General features: G+C 32.8%; 1 non-coding gene across 1 annotated transcript; it reads right to left on the bottom strand.

Annotated features, from left to right (window-relative positions):
- Positions 1 to 2,546: 2,546 nt before the first annotated feature.
- LOC128035112 (small nucleolar RNA R71) lies at positions 2,547 to 2,653 on the bottom strand. Its single transcript, XR_008191516.1, has one exon. It is a non-coding gene; the product is annotated as a small nucleolar RNA R71 (small nucleolar RNA).
- Between the last annotated feature and the right edge of the window lie 5,263 nt (positions 2,654 to 7,916).

Below are 7,916 nucleotides of genomic sequence, written 5' to 3'. Positions count from 1 at the left end.
CTTTGATACCTCATTGGAAACACGAAAACTTACACATTTTTACATACCCTTTTTAACTTAAAATCATATAGTTTTGATAAAATTCTTGTCGAAAAAATAATTAATTTTTACAAAATAATTAAAGTGCAGTTAAAATATGAACATGTTGAATTTTAGTTAATTTATACTTAATTTTGATGAATTTTGGTTGTTTTTGATATATTTGCACAAAGGGCGAAAAATGCCCCGGCAGACACTGATAGAAGCGCAAAACCAAGAAGCAATTTGAAGTATCGAGGTGAACTAAATTTTAGCCTAAGACTGTCAAAAATTATATTTATTAATTCATAACTAAATTAATTTTAATTTATATCCAATTTAATTTGGGTTAATAAATTATTATTAACTAATTATAAAAAATGGTCTAGTTGAACTGAACCAGATCGACCAAGAAATAGACAGCCCAAAAACCGTCCCAAGAGTTGACCCATATCAGCTTATTAGCTAATTATTTAAGCTTGCAAAGAGGCCCTTGAAGACTTGTTCAAGTTGCATCCAAACCCCTCCACAATTGGTGGCTTTATAGATTTGCCCCAAGCCTAAATTAGCAAAGTTGAAACTATCAACCTTGCCACATGTGTGGCCGGCAAAGTGAGGGCTCTTTGGCTGATAATTTTAGCTATTTTTAGCAGCCCTCCCTAGCTATAAAATCCCCCTTAGGCTGGTCATTTTAAAAACACACCACAAGCATTCACATTTTTCCTCTCTTCTCTCCAATTTATCTCTTCTTTTCCATTCCAAAATTCCCTTGCTCTCTTGCCGATTTATCCTCTTGGGAAAGGGGCATTCATCAGCTATTTGGAGCAGCAATTAAGTGTTCATAGCAGCCTTGGTCGACGAGGACAATGGAGAAGGAAGAATGGAGCAACTAGTCAAGCCACGGAAAAACACCGGATTTGATTCTTGTTCCCTATCTCTTTAATTTCTGTTGCTGTTTTGTTGAACATATCTATGAATATTTATGTTGTTGGAATGGTTAATTTAATCAATTTAGCTTGAATTTAATTCGTGCTAGGTTGATTACATTTTGTTTGTTAAAATTATTGAAATTGTGTTTATGTTGTTATAGGCCTCGATAAGATGCTTGATTAAGTAAAATCATGACTAAGTTATTCTTGCATTACAATTGTTAGGTAACTAATGAATTAATTATTTAAACGGATTGAAATTGTAATTAATGGACACAGTACTTAATCAGTGCGTGTTTAATCATCTAATGTAGCTAAGGGTTAGATTAGCAACGGTATCTCACGATACATTTGCCTTGCATAACTTGCAAGATTATTCTGATTAAACTGTCTCAAGGTAAGGATACTTTATTACCTCACATAGTCTTTTATGTGCTTATTAAATCGAGTTAATTGTTTGAATTGACATAGAGATATGTACAAGAGATTATTTCGATTTAATAAGTACGTATGTGCAATAACATATTTGCCTATTAAGATTTGTTTAATTGGTTGAATTGACATAGGGATATAGTCAAGAGATAAATGGATTTTGGTAGGTGAGTATTTTCATAACTTAGCAAATTACGAGTTCTTGTAAACTTATTCGTAACAATATAAATATGAGTCTAATAATTCATCTTGATTAAAATCATATTTTGAAATCGTGCATTTAAGATTTATTTATTTAGTTCACTTAGTTTAAAATCTTAGTTTTTAATCACCCTCTTCAAACAAAATATTTTTCTTCACAAAAGTGTTTTAAATAGCATTCATAAATAATTCTTTTCAATGACCCTGTGGGTACGATAACTTGACATTTACTTGTCACTTTATTATTTGTTGCGATTGTGTGCACTTGCACATTTTCGTCATTCCACGTTTTTGGTGTCGTTGCCGGGGACTGTGTTTTAAAAAAGTCATTATTTATGAAGTTGTTAATTTTGCATGTTGGTTTATTTTTCTGTTCAAATTTTAACTTAGTTAATTATTCCGTGATTATTTTAGGTGTTTATGAGTATTGACCGAATCATCAATTTACTCCCTGTAGACCCTGAGATTGAACGGACTTTTCGACAGCAAAGAAGGCAAGCAAGTTAGAGAAGGAATGAAGAGATGAACTTCAAAAATCTGAATAAAGGAAATGGAGCAAACCTTACTCAAAATCCTATCCTTATTTCTGATGATAGGGATAGAGCTTTGAGACAGTATACCGTGCCAGTATTTCATGATCTTAATCTGAGTATTAGGAGATCCAAAATTGAGGCACAATAGTTCGAGTTGAAGCCAGCCATGTTCCAGATGCTTCAGACAGTGGGACAATTCAGTGGAATGCCTACTGAAGATCCTCACCTACACTTAAGACTGTTTATAGAGATGAGCAATTCTTTCAAGTTAGCTGGAGTACCCAAAGATGCATTACGATTGAAGTTGTTCCCATATTCACTAAGGGATAGAGCTCGAGCTTAGTTGAACCCATTACCACCAAACTCAATTTCAACATCGCAAGAGTTAGGAAAGAAGTTCCTTATGAAGTATTTCCCGCCTAGCAAGAATGCTAAGTTGAGGAACGAGATCACTACTGTCCAACAAATGGATGATGAGTTATTGTATGAGGCATGGGAAAGGTACAAAGAATTATTATCGAAGTGCACTCATCACAAAATCCCACATTGCATACAACTTGAGACATTTTATGATGGTCTCAATGCTCACACGAGAATGGTAGTGGACACTTCTGCTAATGGTGCTCTCCTTTCTAAGTCTTATAATGAGGCTTATGAAATAATTGAGAGGATTGCCAACAACAATTATCAATGGCCAACCAATCATGTAGCGTCAGGAAGACGAGTCACTGGAATACATGAAGTAGACACTCTTACTTAACTTTCATCTCAAGTATCATCAATATCCTCAATGTTAAAGAATCTTACTACTAATGGGTGTAATAGTTTTGCAGCACAACCACTGAATCAATTTGAAAATGTAGCCTGTGTTTATTATGGGGAAGGACATTTGTTTGAAGAATGTCCATCGAACCCAGAATTTGTGTATTACATGGGTAACCAGAAACAAAATCGAGGAAGGCCAGGGCTGCAATCCAATTTCTATAACCCATCATGGTGAAACCACTCAAATTTTTCCTGAAGTAACCAAGGGGTAGGAACCAGTAACAATTATGAACAACCTAGATCAACTCAGCCACCTAGTTTTTCCTAATAAGCTCAGAAATCAACCCAAGCCGAACCATCCAATAGCCTAGAGAATCTATTGAAGGCATACATGGTGAAAAATGATGCCTCTCTAAGGAATTTGGAGAATCAAGTTTTTGCAGAAACATGTGTCAGAAGGTATGGAACCCCAAGAGCCATCACCAGTGATGAAGGGTCCCATTTTGTGAACAAATGGTTGAAATGGTTATTAGATAAACATGGAGTGAAACACAAGGTCGCTACAACTTACCATCCGCAGACGAATGGGGAAGCTGAGCTGGCAAACAAGGAGATCAAAGGCATACTTGAGAAGGTAGTTTGCCCGAACCGATGAGATTGGTCCAAGAGACTGGATGATGCTTTATGGGCTTACAGGACAACATACAAGACACCTTTAGGGATGTCACCCTATAGGTTAGTCTTGGAAAAGCCTACCATCTACCCTTGGAGTTAGAACACAAAGATTATTGGGATCTCTAATGACTCAACTTGGATCTTAAAAGTGCCAAAGAGAAACGAATACTTCAACTTAACGAGTTAGAAGAATTCTGAATGTCTTCATACGAAAATGCCAAATTACTTAAGAAGAGACTCAAGAAATGGCATGACAAGCACATTCGAGTTCAAGAATTTGAAGCAGGTCAGCAAGTTTTGTTATTCAATTCCATCTTAAGGTTCTTTCCAGGTAAGTTAAAATCATGTTGGTCCGGTTCATTTATGATTCATCGAGTCTATCCATATGGAGTTGTTGAACTTTAAGGTAAGGAAGGTAATTTTTGAGTTAATGCTCAACGCTTGAAACATTATTGGGGAGATAAAATTGAATGGAATCAAATCTCATTCATTTTATTAGATATTTAATTTTTCTTATTCTTCTGTTTGGATAAATGATTTAGGGTATATTTTCGGGATTAGTATGTTTAAATAAATTCTGTCTAGGAGATTGGAACTTAAGCGGGACCGCTTGTGACCTCTCAAATCTTTTTTGGGAATTGATTTTAACATAATTTCCCAAGAAATTATTCCCTAAATGATAAAATAAATTTTTAATTTTTCAAATAAAAGGGTCAATTTTGATCTAAGTTTTATGTTGCAACTCAATTTTGAATTTTCATTAAATCTAGGAACTTAATTGAATTATTTTTAATAATTTGGTTGCTCTTTTATAAATATTAAAAATTAGAATAAATGTTTTAGTTCAATAAAAAAAGAAAAGATGATAATTATTAATATATAATTATATCCATTATAATATATATTAATTATTATGAGCTTTATTTAGAGTTAGAATTAGTTTTAATTTAATCATATTTTATTCGATAAGTTTTTATCTTATTAAATTAATAGCAAATAATAATTTAATATTCATTATATCAATTATTAATTATTATTTACTTTGAGTAGAATCAGAACTTAGAATTTTTAAGAATTCTACTCTAGCTTCTACTCCTTTCACTATAAATTCCACCCATCTATTCTTACTTTTTTTTTCATTCATACACCATTCCCTCCGAAAACACCAAAACCCTTAAGTGCCGAAACCTCCTAACAATTCCCTAGCCACAGCATCGCCCAGCTGATCGGTCAGCAGCACCCTGCGCGTGCCCACACCAGGCCTGCTCAACGATCCGCACGTTGCTCACATCCATCCCTTGCTGCGCGCTGCTGCCTTGCATACCCGAGCGACACACTACTCTTTCACCCATCCTTAGCCAAAAACCCCTCAACCTATTTTAACTTGCCATCTTTTGATTTAAAATTATTTTTCTTAAGAGCTCTTAATTTTTACAAAAAAGGTGGTAAGACCACTTTTTCTCCTAAATTTTAATTTTATTATCTAAAATTTTCAATTTAATGAATTATTAATATTTTATAATAATTAAATTTTTGAGAAAATAATTGTTACCATCTTATGATCAGGTTAATCATGCCTCGCAAGAGAACTCATGCATCTGCCCAAATTGACGAATCACAAAACAAGTTCCACTGTGAAGAAGCCAAAGCAAGATACGAGAGTATCTTCAAGAATCAGCAGATGCATCCAGAGAAAGGTTTCACATTGAAAGAAAGCAACTATATTGGTTTTATAGCGGGTATTCGTCAGGTTGCTGAAACTCTCAATTGGGAGTTGTTTTATGAGAAGAGACCTAGTGTGGATGAGGAGTTAGTGCGCAAATTCTATACGAATTTAACCTCAAGCGAGTTGATGGAAGTTCCAGTTCGCGGAATCAAGGTACCAATAACTTCAAACACGATTAATAGTTTCTTTGAATTGCCTGATTTTGAAAACGATGAATATTCCTCCTTGATGAGCAATATAGAGTATGTAAATTTGTAAGAAATTCTCGAGGAACTTACAGTTCAAAGTTCTAAGTGGACTTTGTCAAAGCCAGGAATCCACACTTGTCAAAGAGAATATTTGACAGCACTCGCAAATGTATGGTTCTACTTCATCCGATTCAGTCTTATGCCTAGCTCACATGGGACTACAATCTCATTAGAGCGAAAGGTCTTATTATACTCGATTTTAACTGGGAAGACCATTGATGTGGGAAAAATCATCCTGAGGGAAATACAGAATTGTGCCATTTGACGTTCGCGTTCTGGCCTAGCTTACTTTCCCTTTACGATAACAATTTTGTGCTTGAAAGCTAAAATTCTTGTAAACGTAAAGAAGATAGGCTATAGCTAGGGCACAATCACAAATTGGGACCTCTGTCGAAGAGCTGGAGACTCTGTTCTATAGCAACAAGTTGAAAAAAGTGAGGACTTCGAAAAAGAAGAAGAAGAAGATCCCATAGAGATTGAGCCAGTGCAATCGGTTGAAGTCCCTGATAAGGTGGAACTAATGGAACCAGAAGCTGAACCTAATATCAAGATTTCAATGTTCAGAGCTCCACCACCTCGGCCAGATCTTTGAGATGAGCTGCCAAAGTTGATGGACAAAATGCAACATATACAGTGGCAGCAACAAGCTTACTGGAAATACTAAAAAATAAGGGATGACTCGATGAGAAGTGATCTTACGAAAATTTACAATGACCCATTTATTTTTGTGCCTGAGTTTCCAAATTACATATTTGAACCATGAAGCGCATTATCAAAAAAGGAGCGAAGCGATGCATGCAAAGATAATAATGATGGAGCAAAAGATGAGTTGAATTCGGAAGGATCTACAAATAAATAAAGGGGGGATCTTGACTTTATTTTATTTATGTTCTTAAGTTAATTTAGGATAAAGTTAATTAGGAATTTTTGCATAATAAAACAAGAGATGGAAATCATTAATAAAATATAACAAGTCGCGAAGTATAAAGTGTGGCAATAAATATATACATGTCTAGGATTGGATTTAGAAAGAACTTGGTACTTAAGCAGTCAAATTGACTCAACTCCTCTTTTCTAGAATCCTACCTGGTGTACTTTAAACAATGAGGACATTAATCATCTATTTGATGCTATTTAATCATCTATTTGTTATTTTAGTTTTATTATTATTAAATTAATTATTTTAATATTATTAATACTATTATGTGGCATCATTAATCTTGTATCATTGTTATTTACTTTTTATGCCTTTAAATTTCAAATATTTTATATATATGCATTTATACATACATACGTTTTATAATATATACATATCGTACACATTTTTAATTTTTATAAATATATATATACACATACTTTTATATATTTTCTATGTTTCATAATTTATATACATACTTATATATTTTTACATATTAAAATATGTATATTTATATATATTTTTATTTTTTATTTTTTATAATTCACATACATATATATTTTTCTTATATGTACATATATATATTTTTATATTTTATAATTTTTATCTATTTTCTTTGTTATTATTATTGCTTTACTTGATCTTTATTTATTTATTTATTCACATGACCATTATTATCATTATTATATTCTTTAAATGCTTGGTTTTATTTGTTTATTTACTTGATATTGTGTATACATGATTGATTTGTTTTTTTTATTTATCTTTTCATTATTATTATTATTATTATTGTTCTTGATCATGCTATTTATATTTACATTATCACAATTGTTACTCCATTATATAATTTTTACCCAAATTCGTATAAAGAGAAAATTTTGAAAAATAAAGGCAATACTCGGTATTTGGAATCTTCGAGAGGATTGAGCCCTAACGTATTGGGTTCCAACTCTTTCGTTGAATCTGAATAATCGAGAATGCTCTTTAATCAAAACTTAAATAAAAATCTCATTATCGAGAATTCAATACGTTGCGTCCTAACGCATTGGATATGACATGTTGTTTTCTCGAGATAAGGATATTTTTTCTAAATATAATAAAAGTAATATTCAATGTTTAGAATTTTGAGAAATTGTGCCCTAACGTATCGGGCTGCGATTTCTTCATCTGACTTAAACAATTGAATATCCTTTTAAATTTTATTGCACGAGTTTTTTTGGACAAGCTCGTTTTTTAGGAAGTGAAATACAATGCCCTAACTCATTAGGCGTGACATTTTCTCTTTTCAAAATGAGAGGGTCTTATCGAGTAACTTGTTTTATATAATTTTTCCTAAAAAAACAAAAGACCGTATTTTAAATCTCTTCAAAGTTTTCAATTTTTGAAATTAAGACATTAATTAATTAACTAGGTACCAATTTTTGGGCGTTACGAGGGTGCTAATCCTTTCCCGTACGTAACCGACTCCCGAAC

Source organism: Gossypium raimondii, chromosome 11 (genome assembly GCF_025698545.1).
Source record: "Gossypium raimondii isolate GPD5lz chromosome 11, ASM2569854v1, whole genome shotgun sequence".
In the NCBI taxonomy this organism is placed as follows: Eukaryota; Viridiplantae; Streptophyta; class Magnoliopsida; order Malvales; family Malvaceae; genus Gossypium; species Gossypium raimondii.
This window is presented reverse-complemented; position numbering and strand designations above follow the sequence as displayed.